Source organism: Camelus dromedarius, chromosome 11, assembly GCF_036321535.1.
Source record: "Camelus dromedarius isolate mCamDro1 chromosome 11, mCamDro1.pat, whole genome shotgun sequence".
Classification (NCBI taxonomy): domain Eukaryota; kingdom Metazoa; phylum Chordata; class Mammalia; order Artiodactyla; family Camelidae; genus Camelus; species Camelus dromedarius.
In genome coordinates, this window is record NC_087446.1 from 14,538,452 (window position 1) to 14,558,067 (window position 19,616).

A 19,616-nucleotide genomic window follows, 5' to 3' on the forward strand; every position below is an offset into this window, starting at 1 on the left:
AGATTTGTTCTTTTCTATTACAGAGAGAGACACAGGCAAAGAACCAGATCGTGTGAGATTGTAGCAAATTTTATGAAGAAAATAGTTGGGAGAATATGATTAAGAGCAGTGGAGAGGAGGGTGTAAGGTTGTCAGGAAAAGCCTGTCTGAACAGATGGCATTTGATGGAGAACCATGGGATGAGAAGAAGCCAGGCATGAAGAGGGCAATGGAAAGGATGTTTCTGGAAAAGGGTGGCAGCAAGACCAAAGGGTCTGCGGCAGAAATCGATGTGTTTGAGTAAGACAGATTGCCAGTGGACTGGAGTAGAAAGATAAGATGGCAGCATGCGAGGCAACAGTGAGATACTACAAGGTTCCACAGGGGTCAAGTGCACTCTAAATGCAGCGGAGTCACTGGGGGACTGTAGACAAGACCTGATTTACATTCTTAAGAGGTTACCCAAGCTGCTGTGTGGAAACGAGTTGTAGGGCGATTGGAGGGTGGGGTGAAACCAATTAGGAGACCATTGCAATACTGGGGATCTACAGAGTCAATATCTTACTGGATCATGGTGGACATTATTATTATTTATAAAATTTTTTTGAAGAGTGATTAATTTTTTTTGGAGAGGGGAGGTAATTTGGCTTATTTACTTATTTATTTTTAATGGATGTACTGGGGATTGAACCCAGGACCTCCTGCATGCTAAACATGCACTCTACCACTTGAGCTAAACACCCCCCGCTCCCGCCATGGTGGACATTATTAAATACAGTTTTAATTAGACTCACAGACATAGAGAACAAACTTATGGTTACTGGGGGTAAAAAGGGTGGGAAGGGATAAATTGGGAATTTGGAATTTGCACCTCTTGTGGAGTGATGGGAATGTTAGCTATCTTGATTGTGGTGGTGGTTTCAGGGTGTATCCATCTGTCAAAATTCATTAAATTGTACATCTGAAATACGTGTAGTTTACTGTACAGGAACCATACCACAATAAAGGTGTTAAAAAATACACATGTTAGTTTTAGCAGTGAAAAATGTTCTCCTTATATGGTTTGAAACATTCAGAAAAGGCAAGAATCTTGTCAGCATTTTAATTCCGTTCATATGATCATTCACTGTCTTTCACTCCCTATGTTTTTTTCAGCTTTATTGAGGTATAATTGACAAATAAAACTGTAAGATTTTTAAACTGTAAAAAAAAAAGTTGTAATTAAATAGTTAAGAAGGTGAGTTAGAACTGCCAGAGGAAACACCGGGGGAAGCTGGAATAAGCAGTATCTGAATTGATTACCATTTGGCTGGAGAAGCAGACAGCCAGTGATACTGTGTTAAACTTGCCCTGGACAGCTTTTAAGGATAAAAAGCCAGGCCAGAAAGCAAATGCAAAAATTTTTCTTGTGATTCACAGATACTCACTGCATAAGCAAAATGGAGTGTGGAGAGTGGGGCATTATTGGTGAATGTTGGTGGTGCTGACATGCAGGGTAATTGAGGACAAAAAAGCTCCCTTATCTCCAAGCAAACTGAATAGTTGGGTTCACTGTCCCTCTGGCCATGTCTGTAGGATTCAGCCATAAAAATGGAAGTGAATCAGTGAAGTCTATTTCCTCTCTTCTTGCTGCCGTCCATCTCCCCAGATGTATATTTTAGGTACCCCAGAAAGGTTCATTTGCTATGATTTCTTCCTCCCTCCAAGAAGGATGGGTCTGGTGCAGCAGCTGGAAGTGTTTGTCCTTCTTTGAGAGGATCATAGTGAAGCTGATGTTCAACCCAAGGGCATCTGTTGTTATGGTGCCTGCAAACGGCATTCTCATAATCCAGTCTGGGTACAGTTTTTATAATTGAACAACAGAAATATCTGACAGATGTGGGCATGGTAATTTGAAAGCTAGTGGCACAAAGAAATCAAGTTCATTTTCTGTTAAAATCAGATCTTATAAAAGATGCAAAGCCAGCCCTCCTTTAATAGGCTGAGCTAGAGAATATTAATCATAGGAAGGTGGTAGGAATTTCCTGGTGTCTCCTTCACTCCAGATCCCTTGCAGTCTTCTGACTTTTTAGCTTGCAAATTTTCGTGAAACTAGCAAGATGCTGATTCAGTAGGTCTATTATCCCCAAAGGTTTGCAAACCACTGAACACATCTAATGTACAGCTTGCCCAGTTTTAGCGAGCAGCTAACTTTACAGACGTTAATGAGGCCGATTATTGGCAAGTGAATTTGAAGTGAAGAGCATGTGAGGTTTGCCACTATAGTAGTTATTTGTTTATCGGGGTTGATTAAGGCAAACTTCCTTTTGATCGTTACATTGGATTGATCACCGCACGTGGCATTATGAAAGAATGAGGTCCCCCCAATCAGACAGTTACTTGGAAGGAAAAAATCTCTGCCTTGCAAGGGCGGAACACGTTCCCCTATTCATTTCAGTGTGGAAGCCTAGCCATTAAGTTGGAATAGGTCCTAATTAGCCTCCTTACAAACCTCTAAAACTTTTTGGTCTTTCCTGTTGAACAGAACTTAAAAGAAGCCTAAATCCCTCCCTTGCCCGCATATCGTCAGTATCAAAGAAAATAACTTGCAAGGTAATACTTACTGCTGAAGATGAGTGCAGACAGAGCAATCCTGATTTGAAGTGGCATTGGAAAGTATAATTTGATTCACCCAGCCAAGTGATTACTGCAAGTACAGATCATCAGCACGGCCCACTCCTGCACATTTGAATTGGTGATCAGCTGACAGCTAATTGCCAGGCTGAGTCGGCCTCTTGAGCTCCTGCCTGGGAACAGAGGGAAAAGTCACCATGACTCCTACCTAGCGTGGACGGAGGTAGCTGTTGGATGTTGGAACTATGCCTTGGAGGGTGGTTGTCACTCCGCTCACGCTGCCAGCTCTTGTTGGCCCAGCATCCATACATTTTTTTTTGTCCAGTAGCTGCACCCCCTCTTTTCTTTTGTGAACACTCTCCTACTCTCAGTCCATGTCCGGGCTGTGGCTGACGCCACCTCCTAGTTCCAGGGCTTGGGCTTCTGACCAAGGCTTCAGTGAGCTATTTTATCCCCCTCCTGCCAAAACTCGGCCTCTGTACCCCACTTACCAAATTGAGACTCAAGGACAGAGTTTTGGATGAAGTAGAAAAGGCAGATTTATTTTTTTGCCAGGCAGAGGAGGTCACCGGTGGCTTAATGCCTCTAAGAGTGTGAGCCTCCTGGGGAGAGAAGGTAGGGAGGTTTCATAGTAAGAGTTCAAGGGGTGACACTGATTTCCATAGAGATCACATACAGGGTAACAACTTGTTACAAAGTTGTCCTTGTTTTTTTAGATACAATGGCCTTGTTTCTTCTGCTGAGTATATGATGTTCCCTCTGGCTTGGGGACTCTTCTAATATCCTTGTGCCTAGAACAAAGGTGCTTAGGAAAGGGGCCTGGGGAAAAGTGCTCTAGAGAAAAACTTGTGCAGTTTAAAGTTAGACTCCTGGGCATATATCCAGAGGGAACTCTAATTTGAAAAGATACATGGACCCCAATGTTCATAGCAGTTTACAATAGCCAAGACATGGAAAGAACCTAAATTTCGATTGACAGATGACTGGATAAAGAAGTTGTGGTATTTTTATACACTAGAATACTACTCAGCCATAAAAAATATTAAAATGATGCCATTTGCAGCAACATGGACGGACCTGGAGATCATCATTCTAAGTGAAATAAGTAGAAAGAGAAAGAAAAATACCATATGCTATCACTCATGTAGAATATAAAAAAGAGACAGAAATGAACTTATTTACAAAACAGAAACAGACTCACAAGACATAGAAAACAAACTTATGGCTACCAGGGGAGAAATGGGGTGGGAAGGGATAAATTGGGAGTTCGAGATTTGCAGATTCTAACTACTATATATAAAATAAGTAAGTGTCTTCTATATAGCATAGGGAACCATCTTCAATATCTTGTAGTAACTTATGGTGAAAAAGAATATGAAAATTAATATACGTACGTACATGTATGACTGAAACATGATGCTGTACACCAGAAATTGACACAACATTGTAAATTGCCTTTACTTCAATTTAAAAAAAAAGTCAGATTGATATATAAAATGCTTCTGGCACTTTAGGCAGGCTGAGGCCTGAGACCTCTTGCTGTGGTATTTGTACAGGCTGGGACAACAGACTACAAAGAAACCATAAGGGGTTAACAATAATTGCAGACACGCGCAGTTGGGGTGAGTCATGAACAGTAAGATGCACGAACACCCACCTGCTGTCTCTGAGGTGTTGTGAGCACAACGAGGGGGACGGGCAGGTCACCTGAGCTCCCCCCTCTTTCTAGCACAATCATGGTCAGCAAAAGCATGAGAAAAGCCATTTGAACTATTACACAGTTAAGCAGTTAACAAATACCATACGGTCACTGATGACAAGAGGGTCCTGCTCGCTTACACCCCTGCCCTAAACGACTGATGTAGGGCTGGGCCATGCTCTGAGATGGGTCAATGGAGGTCAAACCCTGGACTTCCCTGGAGCTACTGGGAAAGGGGTGGGCTGCTCTCTTCTGTGACTGGAAAGTGGTGGCATGTGAATCTAGAACTTCCGGGGGCGGCCGTGTAGGGAACGGAGGGCCAAGAGTAAGAGATGGGACAATGATCTTAATTGTCGTCAAACTCGTGGATTGAGCTGTACCTGAAGCTGAGTGTATCTTTGGACTTTTATTGGCCCCTCCTCCCCTGCTGATACTTTTCCTCCACTGTCACTGGCACCAAAAAAGTGCTGATACCCAGGACAAAAGCACAAGGGGAGAGGCAGGGGATTTTGTATTTGCGTTGTTCACATTTTTCCTCCTGGTGTTGGAAGTTGCACCTTCCTGAAGAAGCACTGTTCATGTCCTTTGAGCTTGGTCTGTGCCACAGAGATGGGGGGCGCCTGGACTCTCCATCCTCCGCTAGTGCTGGTGACGGTGTGACTTCTTCCCCTGAGCTGTGCCCAGCAACACTGCTGGGCAGAAGTGTTCCTGTGGGTTCCAGGTGACGACCTGAAATTCAGTCTCTGGGCCACCCATTGGTCCGTGGGAAAAGAATACCGAGACAGATTAAACTTAAGGCAACCAGATAAAACTTTTTCTGGTCCAGCTTTTTACTGTAACTAGCATTAGGAGGATATGGGTTTCAGTAGAATTGGGCACTTTTAAACTACAAGTCTCTCTCAGAGTACAGAAAAGAGAATGTGGGCTTTGAAATTAGGTAAACAATTTTACAAATTCTTTTTTTCTGCCGACAAACTGGATGATCTCTATAGACTTACTGACATTTTCAGGGCTTTCGTTTTATTTTCTGTAAAATGGGATTGAACACACCTCATTTACATAATTATCATGAAACTTAAATTTTATACATATGCCTAACCATAAAAATTACTTACCAAATGGTAATTTTTTTCTCTTCTTGTTTTTTAAATCTAAATGCCCTTAAATGTCTCCCACTTTCCCCACCCTTTTAAATGATAAAATCATCGTACTTTAATGGCCCAGAGAAGTGCTTTACCAGTGTTATGGGCCATTGTTCTTATTTCTGTGACTTTTCATACTTTTATTTGACCAGATTTTAGTAGAACTGACTGAATCTCATTGAGATGTGAATCTGTAGGCTTATGGTCATTTGCATGATGGCCTTAAATCATTACCTGGAAAGTCAAAAGCAATGGATACTAACCGATTCAGTAACCTCAGAGATGTTTTGCATTTCTCTCTGGACATCAAAATTTATATCTATGAAATGGGAATAAAAAATATAAAAACCTGTTCAAATTAATGAAACAGTATAAAGGCTGGAACTTTCTGGAAGAACGACACTGAGCAAATTGAACTATTATTCATAGTTCACTGAGTTGTGGCAAGTTGACTCAGAGCCATTCCACAACTGTCCATCTCAGAAAAGCTGAAGTGGAAGGCAAAGTGGTTGGTGGGTCTATGTTCCAGGCACCAGTCCAGCTACTAAAAGGCAAGCCCCACCAACCCACTCCACGTAAGAGGTTCGGCATCCCCGAGACTCCATTTCAGAGAGCAGTTGAGCTTAAGGTTGTCTCTGATGAAAATAAAATCCTGGTCAAAGGGAACAAATTACATCCATCATATAAATGCATTTTATTTGCAGAGCAGGAAAAGGAAATGCTAAGTGAAAATAGGAAATTGGAATATTATGTGTTGGGCGAGCAGTTCCTTTCATCCCTGCGGCTAATGGACTGAACAGAAAGTGAACAATTTGTTTCATGTGATAATTCACTAACTAACTGACAGGGTTTCCATTTCTGAGCCCCGTTCCACATTCAGCTGCTTGTTTTGTAGTGTACTCGTACAATCGTCTGCCTATCTATTGCATCCCATAAACAGGATGGCTGAAATGTATGTGAGGAATAGCCATAACTGCTTAAATCCTTCCTGTTAAAGGAAGGAGTGAGGGGAAGGCAATGTGGAGTGTCTCTTACTTGCCTTAAAATGACCATCTGTTTTCTTTGTGACGTCCTCTTCTCTGGAGAATTCGCTTTTGTAGAGAGATTCTAATATGGGGAGGGGAACAGTAGCTGGATTCAGTTTCACTTTGAGCTTCATTCTTGCCTCCTTTTTGGTCTTTGTTGTAAATTAAACAGCTCTGAATGGAGTGCTGGTTCTAACGACCAGCCTAGGCACGGAGCTGCTACCCTCGTGTCCTGCCTCTGCATGAAGCTCTAGGTTAGGTGTGAGGAGAACTCACATGTGACAACCACTCTCATTTCAGTAAGGAAAATAGTCAAAGGGCGATCAACTATTAGCTTTATTTTCCATCTGTAAACATTACTTTGTTGACTTTTATTTTTGTATTGTTTGTATAATTTGGGTTCACTTGGGAGCTTCATTCCAAAGGTCTCATGGAACCCAAGGCAGAGATGTAGCAGACTTTCCAAAGAGACTAGGGCTGGTGACTGGAAAGACCTCCGAAGTTTCTGCCTTCACCTCTGCACGTCTGTTTCATTCCACTCTCTGGGACTCTGTTTTATTCTTCCTTTTTCTCTGCAGGTGGGATTTTTCTACTTACCCATCTGCGTGGTGGAATATGGTGACTCTAAAACTTTTCAGTTTTACATGTGATGGTTTTAGCCAAAGACCGACTCACTGCCTCTGAACTCGGATTTCAAATTCTTGGGAAAGAGTGTCTGATGGATCCAGTGTGGGTCAGCTGTTTGCTCCTGGTCAGTCGACTGTGGTCAGAGAGGAAGAGTAGGGTGGTTTAAATGTGGCTGCAGATACCCTGTTCTGTCGGTGAGAGGCAGTTCTGGGAGGAAACAGGCCAGGCAGGAATCCGAATGGTAGTCCGGATGACAACTGTTGAGCCATCTAGAACATCACTGTGCCTGATGGAGCTTGTCCTTGGATCCTAAATGGCCAGACTTGGGGTGGGCCCCCACCCACTCTGTTTCATTTTTATCACTCTTACTTGGACTTGTCTGCCCATCTGAACATCCCAGTTTGTGGAGTGCATGAAGTGCACTCATGCTAGTGGTAAACATCACTTTTGGTCAGTCCATTCTCCCCATCTCTCTGCTCCGGAACTGACATCATCTCACACACAGGCTGGAGAGGCCCTTGGGGGTCTCGTACAGGGAAGTGGTGGGCAGAGAGGAGGAGAGGCAGCGGGAACAGAGGCAGAGCGTCAAGGGAGAAAGAAGGATCAGGAATGTGTGGTTTCAGGGGCGAAAGAAGAAGAGCTTTAAAGGTTGAGGAGCTGTGGACTCCAAAGGGCTGAGCTTCCAGCCCCGTCCACCCCCCAGTCCTCCAGGCATGGATGGAGCTCTTGTGCCCTAGACTTAATCACGGGTAAAGCCAGACAGGTTCCACGCACATGGACCGTATGTTGCTACTGGTATCCCTGCCTCATTCTGAGAGTGGTCTTTCTCTTTCTTTGGTAAGTTTCTTTCTTTGATAAAAGCGAAGTAAATTTTATTGTGGCCCAGTTTCTGCCAAGATACCATCTGAAGGGCCGGCTGACACAGTGCATCGAATGCCCTTTGACTACTGAGATGACACATGTGTGAGAGGTTGTGATACCTACGATGGGAAAATTTGGATCTGCTCCCTTTTTTCTGTCTCAAACTTTTCCAGGATTTCTTTTTATCTTGGCATATTGTGACCTGTGATGATTTGTGGTAAAACTCAGAAAAATAAGGGCAGAGGGTCAAGAACCTAAGAGGTCTATGCAGTGTCAAATGCCTCCTTCAGTAGTAGAAAGAAGCTGACAGCTTCACTAATGCGTCAAAGTGTAAGCCTTTATTTTCACTAAAAATGTTGTCTTTGAATGAACGCACTCGATTTTGAACGATACAGCTTCCCTCTCTTTCTTTTGAGATGTGTAATGTATTTTTAATATGAAATAGCGTTTCACCAGCTACTCATAGTTTATCACTTAGAATTACCTATCTCACTCCAGGGAAAATTAGATAACTGCACATGATTATTAATTAGCTTGTTTTGTCGGGATTAATTTAATATCCATTATTTTTTAGTACAATTACTGTACCTAAAATGAAATCAAAGAGAACATAATGGTGGATTCGTCTGAACATGACATTACCACTCCCTATTTTTCAAAGGCACACGTGCAAAAAAAATTAAAAGTGTCTCTCTTTTATTTTATAGACTAATTCTCCTGGTTCTTCTTCCTGAGTCAGGTTGAAAGCTTAAAAAACAGTCAGTATTCTTCAAATGCAGATAGATCTAGCAGACTTAGAGATTTTCTCTCCTTTATGTAATGACTTATGTTTGTTGAATGTATTCACTTAACATATTTATTGTAGTAGTTATTGAAATATTTCCATACATATGGAAAACAGTCTGAGTTTCCTCAAAAAATTAGAAATAGAACTACCATATGATCTAGCAGTCCTGCTTCTGGGACTTTTATAGTCAAAAGAATTGAAATCAGGATATCAAAGGGATATTTGCACCCCTATGTTCGTTGCAGCATTATTCACAATAGCCAAGGTATGGAAACAAACTAAATGTCCACTGATGGATGAGTGGATAAAGCAAATGTGGCGTATGCATGCAATGGAGTATTCTTCAGCATTAAAAAAGGAAGGAGATCTTGCCATATGCAACAATAGGGTTGAACCTGGAGGACTATGGTAAGTGAAACCATTGGCAGAAAGACAAATACTACATGATTGCACTTATATGAGGTATCTAAAATAATCAAAGTTACAGAAGCAGAGAGCAGAATGACAGTTGCCAGGGGCTGGAGGGGGAGGGGGAAATAGGAAGTAGGTCAGTGGGTTTAAGGTTTCAGTTATGTGAAGTGAACAACTTCTAAAAATCTGCTGTATAACACACTGCCTGTATTTAACAACATTGTATTGTGCACTTAAAAATTTAAGAGAGTAGATCTCAAATTAAGTGTTCTTACCAGAAAGAAAAAAACCCCAAACAAAGGGGCATGAGGAAGCTTTTGGAGGTGACAGGTATCTTTATTACCATGATTGTGGTGATGGTTTCATAGGTATTTGCCTGTGTACAAGCTCATCAAATTGTATAGATGACTGGATAAAGAAGAGGTGGTATATTTATACAATGGAGTACTATTCAGCCATAAAAACCGACAACATAACGCCATTTGCAGCAACATGGATGCTCCTGGAGAATGTCATTCTAAGTGAATTAAGCCAGAAAGAGAAAGAAAAATACCATATGAGATTGCTCATATGTGGAATCTAAAAAAAAAAAAAAAAGAAACAAAACATAAATACAAAACAGAAACAGACTCATAGACATAGAATATAAACTTGTGGTTGCCAAGGTGGCAGGGGGTGGGAAGGGACAGACTGGGATTTCAAAATGTAGAACAGATAAACAAGATTATACTGTATAGCACAGGGAAATATATATAAGATCTTATGTTAGCTCACAGAGAAAAAAATGTGACAATGAATATATATGTATGTTCATGTATAACTAAAAAATTGTGCTCTACATTGGAATTTGACACAACATTGTAAAATGATGATAACTCAATAAAAAATGTTTAAAAAATTATATATATTAAGTACGTGCAGGTTTTTTTGTATCTCGATTATACCTCCATGAAGTTGTTAAAAAATAAAAATAAATAGGAAAAAAGATGGATTGGATTATATGATTTGTAATACTACTTCCAGTTACAAAATTCATTTAACATATGACTCTGTGATATGGACCAAGATCTATAGGGCAGATTTCCCCCAGATTTTACAAAACCTATCTACCCCTCTCTCATGTGGTTACTCAAGGTCTTCAGAACTGATTAATCTGCCAGAACGTGTATCGAACACTTCTCAGGGTCCTGCCACTGTATCATATCAGTCCTTTCCCTTCTGCATCTCAGTCACTAGGTGCAGCTCCCTCTAATCACTGTCAGGAGACCCTTCCGCAGCCCGGTTTGAGCCTCAGAGGCAGACAGGTGTTCTTTCATCTCAGTCTCTTTTAAAGTTTTGCTTTCTTATCTACCCGAGTCCACAAGCAGCTCTCTCATGTTAATAGCACATTCTTTTTCTATCGCTGCTATAACCTACCATCACAAGCTCAGTGGCTAAAACACCACAATCTTCTTGTCTTCGGTCCTCTGGGTTGGAAGTCTGACAGCACTCTCGCTGAGCTAAAAGCGAGGTGCCCACAGGGCTGCGTCCTGTCTGGGCTCTAGGGGAGCACCTCCTCCTGTGCTTTCTCCAGCTTCCAGAGACGGCGGCATTTGTGGCTTGTTGCCCCTTCGTCTCTCTTCAGAGCCAACAACAGCAGGTTGAAGCCTTACATGACGTCACTCTGACCACGCTTCTGTGATCACACCTGCCTCTCTGACCCTCCCACTGTTAATGGCCATCGTGAACATGTTCGGTCCACCTGGATAATCCAGGTTAATCTCCATATTCTGAGGCCAGCTGGTTATCAGCCTTCATTCCATCTGCAGCCTTAGTTCTCTGTTATGGAACCTAAAATATTCGCATATTCTGCAAATTAAAACAAGGGCATATTTTGGAGGGCACTGTTAATTTTTATGAAGAATTTTAATTAATAATTAACTTATTTTGGGGGTAATTAGGTTAATTAATTAATTAACTCATTTATTTTAATGGTGGTACTGGGGATGGAACTCAGGACCTCATGCATGCTAAGCACGTGCTCTACCATCGAGCTTATCTTTGAAGTAGGAGACAAACTAGAAGTTGCATGACTTACTTTGACTCATATAACCAAAGTATCATCGTAGGTAAAAACTTTAAATGATGGTAGTAAGACTAGAATTTCAGTTCATCCTCACTGAGGAATGAGGACAAACTTTAGCTAAATATGGCCAAGAGGAATGCTTTTGGCTCCAGTTTCCTCTCCTGTGCCATCCAAATATTGCAAGTCCTTTTCTGTGTGTCTCCTGATGTTCTTGTCCCACATTAAAAGGCTGCTTCCTTTGAACAGGACATTTCTTACTATTTGCAGCAAATTTTCAGTTTCCTTCTGCTTCTTAGAACAAAGAGTTCATCTTCGTCTTCAAAAGAGACTGCTTCCCGCTTCTACCATGCCGACTACTTCTCATCTGGTCCCGACTCCCTGAGCAATGGTCGCCCTGTTTTTAGGGTCCTCGGCAAAGTCTCTCTCTGTTTGGTGAATTGCCTGGTTATGACAGTTTCATCTCACATTCTGGATTCAGGCAGAAATTCTGGGTCAACCTCTACAGCAGCATAATCACTGTTCTCTGTCCTCTGTCAGATGGTTATAGATCCTTCTGGACCACAGCAGGTCAGTTTAATTATTTACCTGCTTCATAACCACATTCATGCAGCCTACCCTAGTGAATGATGAATGCAAAGTTACAACATAATTTATTACATCAAAACTCTTATTCTGATATGTAGGGAATCAAAGGGAAACTTCAATGCAAAGAGTCTCATTTATTCAGGAATTCAGGAACAGCCTGCCTTAAAGGCAAGCATGTGGCCTCAATGCTTTTGTAACATTGTTCCCATTTTAATAATGATAAGAGTGCAAAAATAACGAAAATCAGTCACTGCCCAGTTCAACCAGGCCGTTTTTTTTTTCTGCGTTTATAAAAGGCTTACTTTAGGAATGAATCATTTGATCTCTCTGGTTTGATTGTCTAAATTACAGTCTAGTTTAAAGTAACATCAGAAGCCCTTTAATCTAATGACGTCAAGGCTGTAGTTAAAATGGGTAATTGAAGAAGTTGGTTGAAGCAGGGAATTATTTTGAAAAGACCTGCCTTAGAGATTTTACTTACCTTAAGAACAGATAAATTGAGACTCATTCACCAATACTTTGGTGTAGACCCACTGTCTTCATTTTGAGTACAGGTGGCCGGGTTGGAGTCCTGCATCGTCTTCCTTACACCAGCCACACTTGTAATTCATGGTGAGTTCTGGTTCGACTTCTTTAAGTGGAGCAGTAACTTAGGACGTGGGCACAGCCACCCGGGTGCTGGCATCCTCTACGTTTTTACGGCTTTTCAAAAATCATATGTTTTAGTGACTCACCTTTATAAAATCTTTCTCAAGCATTCACCATGGTTTTCGAAGAAGCCGCGACTCTCTTTTTGCATTCACATATCACTGCCTTCCATGATAGTTCATTAAATCAGGCAATTATGCAGTTACAAAAACAAGTTTAAGAAACATAAACAGGGTTGGGAACAAACAACTGAGTCTTGGCAAGCATCCAGCTCAACTGACGGGAGTAGAACTGAGTGAGTGGATTTCCTGAGTGGTCTCTGCTCTGGGTTTCAACAGAAAAAGCTTTATAGGGAGATGGGGAGGGGGGCTGCGGGGAATCTGGTAAATTGGTTCAGTGCAGGTGAGTGAGGCGAGTTCTACGTCCTTCTGAGACCCCTGTGAAATGTCTTGGAGCGAAATTTAAATGCTACTCACTATGCGTTCGGTTAAGGTATGAAATAAATATTTTGCAGAAACCCAAAACCTTTTAATTTGAGTTTCTGGAAGATTTTACCTTGTCTAAAACACTCATCTTTTTGTTTTTTAATTTCTTTTTATAGTTGATTTCTAACACTCATCTTGACATAATTCTTCGCAGTTTTGGAGCCCAGATAAGTGTCTGGTCTTCCACCTGCCTGCAGCTCTTCTTTCTCAAATCACATCCCAACTTTGTGGTTGTCAATAACCGCAACGTCGCAATCAGCTCTGTTGGAAACAGCCACATCCTGTCACCACCACTAGTGCTTTGCAGCTTCCTTCAGTAACCTCAACCCTACAAGTCCTTCAGCCCAGTTTGCCTACCTTCCCTGAGCTGCTTCTTGTACACATCTCTTCTTCTGCAGCTTAAATTCCACGGGCAATCATTATCACTCCCTTGCATACACCCTCAACTCCCCTGATGCACTCTCTTTGTTTGGGAACACCCCAACCCTGGATAAAGCTAGGTCTCATCCTACTCTGTATCTACACCCATGTAACAGAGCGTGGTTGCAGACAGACACACAGCTGCGTGACTGGTCTCCCTGTAAATGTGTGATCGCCCCCCTCAAGTGGGCGTTATGCAGCCAGGTCTTACGTAGTCCACTTACGTTCCCGCTCTCCCAGCTGGTTCTTTCACACTTCCCCCTCTCTCTTTAAACTCTCGTACCTCCTACTCCATCTTCTCTCTTAGCCAACCTTGCTTCCTATTCCACTGAGAAAATACAAGCAATTAAAAGAGACTTGCCATAAGCTCCCACCCAGAACTGCCCCTCTTCTAGCTAGTGTTAGTTCCTACATGTGCTGTCTTCACCAAGTTTTCCTCTTCTGCTGATGCCTGTCATCAGTATGTGCAAAAAAAAAAAAAAAAAAAAAGCCATTTCCCCTCCTATTAAAAAAAAGCTCCTCTTTGAATCTCATTTCTCTCACCATACTTCCCATTTATTTCTCTGCTTCTCTACGTAGCAAATCAGTCTATACCTACTAAGCCTCTCCTTTCCTCCCACTCTCTTGACCTCATTCCAGTCAAGCTTTTCCCCCAGCATGCCACCAAAATCTAGCAAAGTCACCAGAACTTCACACAGCAGGACCTAATGATAATGTTTCCGTCTTCATCTTACTTCACTGATCAGTCCAGCATTGGGTGCAAAGATCGCTTCCTCTGCATCTGGATCACTTTATTCCCCAGCCTTCCAGGCACCCTCCTCTTCTGGGCTATCTCCTATTCCACTGATGGCCCCGACTCGGTCTCCTTTGTTGGGTCTTCCTTATTTCTTCAACCCCTTCACACTGAAGTATTCCAAGGCTTAGATTTCATCTCTTCTTTACCTACACTCACTTCCTTGGAGACCTTAACTAATTTAATGGCTTTAAATACTATCTCGACACCTATGGCTCTTACATTTCTATTTTAGCCTAAAGCTCTTCCCCAGTATGTACAACTTCTATTCAATTTCCAGTTTAAAGTCGAATGAGAAACTCAAACTTCATATGCCGAAGACTAAGATCTTGATTTTCTTCCCCAAACTTGCTTCTCCCGCAGATGTCCTTATTTTAGTAAATATAACTCTATCCATTAAGTGGTTCAGTGTATCAGTTAGCTATTGCTTCATAACAAACCATCCTACTCTCAAAGACTTAAAACAAGAATCCTTTGTCATTATTCATCTGTCTAAAAGTTGATTTGTAGTTAGCTGATCTAGACCGGCCATGCCAGGCACCTCTGCTTTGGGCTTCAGAGCTAAGGCAGCTCTGCTTCCCTCTGCAGTTCTGTTGGTCACCTGAGAAGCTCTGCTCCACTTCTTCCTTATCTTCCTGGAACAAGCAGGATAGGCAGCAAATATTCTTCTCATGCTGATGGCAGAGGTGTAAGTGGGCAGGAAGCAATGTGTAAGGTGTCTTAAGGCCTAGGCTCAGAGCCAGCAGCAGTCACTTCCACCCTCATGTCTCTGGCCAAAGTTAAGTCTGTGATTGAGCCCTTTGGTCAAGTCGTGGGAAAATAGACACTGCCCACAATGAGATCTTGAGAAGGACAGGGTTGAATGAAGAATTAGGGTCAGTAATTCAACATTCAGCCAAAATCCTCTGTGTCATCCTTGACTCCTCATCCTCACACTAGCTCCCACCATCTAATCCGTAAATCCTGTTGACTCTGCCTTGAAAATACATGCCAAGTCTGATTACTTCTCATCACCATCACTGCTACCACTCAGGTCCCAACCACCATCGTGTCTTATTCGGGGAACCACATCTCCTTCTATCCTGTCTCCCTGATGCTGGCCCTTTCTCTTAATGGTCCTCTTCAACATAAAAACCGGAGTGATCTTTTAAAAAATATGTCAGATCTTGTCATTCTTTTCAAATCCTTCCAAATGCTTCCCAACTCTGAGAAAAAGCCTGAGTGCTTATGATGGTCTAAAAGAATGTACACAATTTTGCTCCTGTCCTCTTACCTCTGTGATATCATCTTGACTTCCTCCTGCCTCAGGTAGCTCCAGAAATAATGCACTCCTTGATGTTTCTTGAAAATATCAACTGCACCTCTGCCTCAGGGCCTTTGCACTTGCTGTTCCCGCTGTCTGAAACGCTTTTGCTCTAGATATCAACACTCTAGACATCAACATGAATTGCACTCTTACATCGTACAGGTCTTTGTACAAATTCTCCCTTCTCAGAAAAGCCTTAATTATTCAGTTTTCTCCAACCCCCTAACCTCTCCCCAAATCTTGCCACCCCCAGTACTTTCCCATCATCCTTTCCTGCCTTGTTTCTCCGTAGTCCTTATCACCCTCAAACATACGTATAATTTATTTATTTATTGTCTTTACTGGAATGAAAGCTCTATTCTTAAAGCCTTCTAGCTAAAGTTCTTCCCCGTCTTGTTCACTGTTGTACCTTCAATGCCTAGAAGAATACTTGGTGCATAGTAAAGCTTCAATAAATATTTTTGTTTGGAATGAAGGAATAATTGAATGAATTTTACTATTTCATCAATATTTAGTTCATAACTGGTGGAAAGATCATTCCTTTGTTTAATTGTGAATAATTACCGGTAAATATCTCAGGGATGTTTAACTTTCAAAATACTGTTGATTATTTATAGTTTCCTGAAGTCAGCTATGGATTTAGAAATTATTTTGTCAAAAAAAATTTATAATTTGGATGTTGACTAATTATTATTAAAGTACATAGGAGAGAAAGTGTTCATTGAAATGATTTCTTTCAACTGAGCTCCATTTCCATCTTTCTTCTTCTTCTTCTTTAATCCATAGTGTTTACTCTGGACAGCACAAAATCTTTATTATTTGCGCTTTTTCTTTTGCAAAATGACTAGTTTTGCAATTTCAGCAAAAATGGCCTCAGTTGGGGAAATAAATAAGTTGAATTCTCCTTTAGGTTTTGAGATGATTAAAACCGAGAATAGGTAGGAAGTTTCTTTCATATGTTATTTCTTCAGCTTTATAATTTTACGTTCAAGCTAGTTTATTTTTCTAAGTCCTCCCTTTTCTTTTCCCTCCTCTGAGGGCAAAGTAAATCGCTTCACCTTGCAGAAATGAGCCAGCAGCATCCTGTAAAATCTTAGAGGAAGCTTATCCATTGTCATTAATTTCGGAAGATTCATGGATCCCTGTAAAAGATATAAATGTCAGTGCTTGGAAGCTGATGATGATGATTTTTTACTTTTCTTCCCTTTCCTATGCAAGGGGTAGGTGGGCATATTTCCTTAGTATTAATGATAGAGACACACGATCAGAGGTAGTCATTCTTCCCCGGCTCTAATGGGAGGGAGTGACTGCTCAGCCAAAAAATAGAGCCTGGTCTGCAGTAAGAATTATGTGTGTCTGGATGAAAGGAATTGGTTTGGGTCTCCTGGCATATATCAATAAGTTTAGTTTCCTTTGTATATCTTACAAAGTTCCTTTCATTTCTTTTACTTTATGAAAGGTGATTGAAGTAGAGGTTTAAAGGAACTAAATATATGGCTGCAATTCCCTGCAACTATGATGTTTCCTTCCATATGTCAGGCTGAAGACAATTATCAATAAAACGTATAGAATTATTATTTGGCACTGACACTTACCACTTATCACACACATTTATAAAGGCACAGGGGAAGCTGGGTTAGGTTTTCCAACTCTTTACAAATAGCTCTCTTGATCTTTGATTGTTTTAATTCATTTAAAAACGGTTTTTAAACTCGTATTTTTTAAACTTCAATTTTGTATAGAGAAAAAAATCTCTATCCTATTTCTTCATATTTCACATTCCTGTGGAAGTTTGTTTTTTTTTTTTTTTTTGAGGTGGGGTAGGGATGGATAATCTTATTTTTCTCCCTGAAATAATCAAATGACAGTTTTTCTGAATATTTTAAAATATTTATTATTTAATTATTTTATTTTGATGGGGTGGAGGGCAGGTAATTAGGTTTATTTATTTTTAGAGGAAATACTGGGGATTGAACCCGGGACCTTGAACCACATGAACTATATCCTACCCTGCCCCCGCCTCCTACCCCTGGTTGTTTTACTGTGCGTGAGAAAATGGAACTTAAATGTTTCAACTGAATTGCTGAACCATTTTTACCTGCTGGTATACATTAAGAAAAATACTTCTCATTCATTATTTGCTCTCTTTCCTGAAATCAAAAGCATTAGATCAGTGAGTCTGTGAGAAAGACTAGTTGCTTTAGCACTCTCCTATGGAAACCTTTTCCATGGACTCCTAGTATCTTGGGGTGTTTTCTTCGGGGCCCGAGGGATCCTTTACCCCACGTCTCTTCCAGAGAGGAAGTAGGAGACTCTACCTTAAAGAAACAAATAGGAAGGAAAAAAAAAAATGAATGGACATATCGCCCTAGACATACTTTGCAGACATTTCCCAAGTTAATTTCTCCTGGAGGAAGGGCAGTAATTAGGCATTCACTTTGGAAGGTCAGAGTCTTATTTTTAGGCATTTAAAATGGGAATGTTAATAAGAACACAATTAGAGTAAACAGTCTACAACTCATGTGAGAATCATCAAAGCTATGAACGAGAGGAGGCATTTAAATGATAAACATACTTGCTGAAATTGTGTTGGAAAGGGAGAAAAAAGAGATTAGACTGAGAATATGCTGTGGGATTTTAATCAGATCTTTGCTCTTTTTTATACATGCCCCTCAACCTGCCTCCCCAAGTATCAGGCAAGCTGGGGTCTTCTCGGGTCTAGAGTGGTGGGAGCGTGACACTTCAGAGACAGGGTAGGGAACACACTTGCCCTCTCAGTTCCCACCATGTGACAGTCTACTGGCCCAGTTGACCTCTTGCTGGAGCCACACGCCACATGTACTGATGCACCAGGAGGGAAAGAAAGCATGAGAAGGGTGGTTTGGGGGGGTTGGGGGGGACATGGGTAGGAGGTGGGGGCTTTGGGTAGAGAGGTGCTGGTAAGACTCTCTATTTCTCTGGAAATCTACAAAAAGGGACTGGTTGGACTTCAGGACACTGTTCTTAAAACTTAAAAGGACTAGAATTGGCTTTACTGTTAGAAAAAGACTTTTAAGTTTCTGCATTTGGAGCTTGTCAAGGAAAACATTCAGTTCATCAACAGCTATTCACTGAGGCGTATTTTGTTTTAATGTTCAGAGTTTTCACATCTGCGATCATGTGGCTACACCAGGACGTGGAGGGCACATGGAACTTCTTGTTCTGCACAATTTAAACTGCTTATGTCTGAAGGGGAGGCGGGGGGACCCAGCCTGAAGAGCCAGATAGCACCTGGCTGATGGAGACTGTGGCCTCTGTAGTCAGATTGCTTGCCTTTAAGCCCCAGTTCTCTTGCTCACAAGCTTAGTAAGTTATCTAACCACTCTGTACCTCAGTTTCCTCATCTGTGATATGGGGACAATGATGGTATCTTCCTCACAGAGTTGCAGTCAAGTGTGGAGGCTGAGAATAAGAATGAGACTACTTTGCATTTAATGTGAGATGTGACTGAACGGTACAAGATTAAAGTGACTCATTAAAAAGTGCTACAACAGCAATGAATTTTATTCTCCCCCTAGATTTAGGTGTAAGAAATTTCTCTTGCTTCTCTAAATCTAATGTAATCTGATCTGAGTCTATTATCTCATTCTGTTGGCTGAGCTGAAAATAATGGCTCACTAGTTACTGGAGTTTTCTCTGTCTTTAGATTGGGCAAAGGTGCTGGTGAGGCTGGGATAGGTGGAAGGTGAATCCTACAGAGAGAATATTCGGGGATGATTCTCGTCTTTGGTTCAAATAGATCTGCCCAAGCGCACATCACTCCTTGATGGGAAGAGGTTCTATTGATTTTTATCCCCAGATTTACTGAGGTAAAATGGACAAATAAAACTGTACATATTTGAAGTGTATAACATGATGCTTTGATATATTTAGTGAAATGATTATCACTCTCAAGTAAATTAACACAGCCATCACCTCACATAGTTACCTTTTGTTTTTTAGGTTTTTTTGGTGGTATGAAGCTGTAAGTTCTAATCTCTTTGAAATTTCAGGTATACAATACAGCATTTTTACAAAAAGGAGATGTAATTGATACATATTATTATATTAGGTTCAGGCATACAACATAATGACTCAATATTACATATGTATTGTGAAATGATCACCACAATAATTCAAGTTAACATCCAA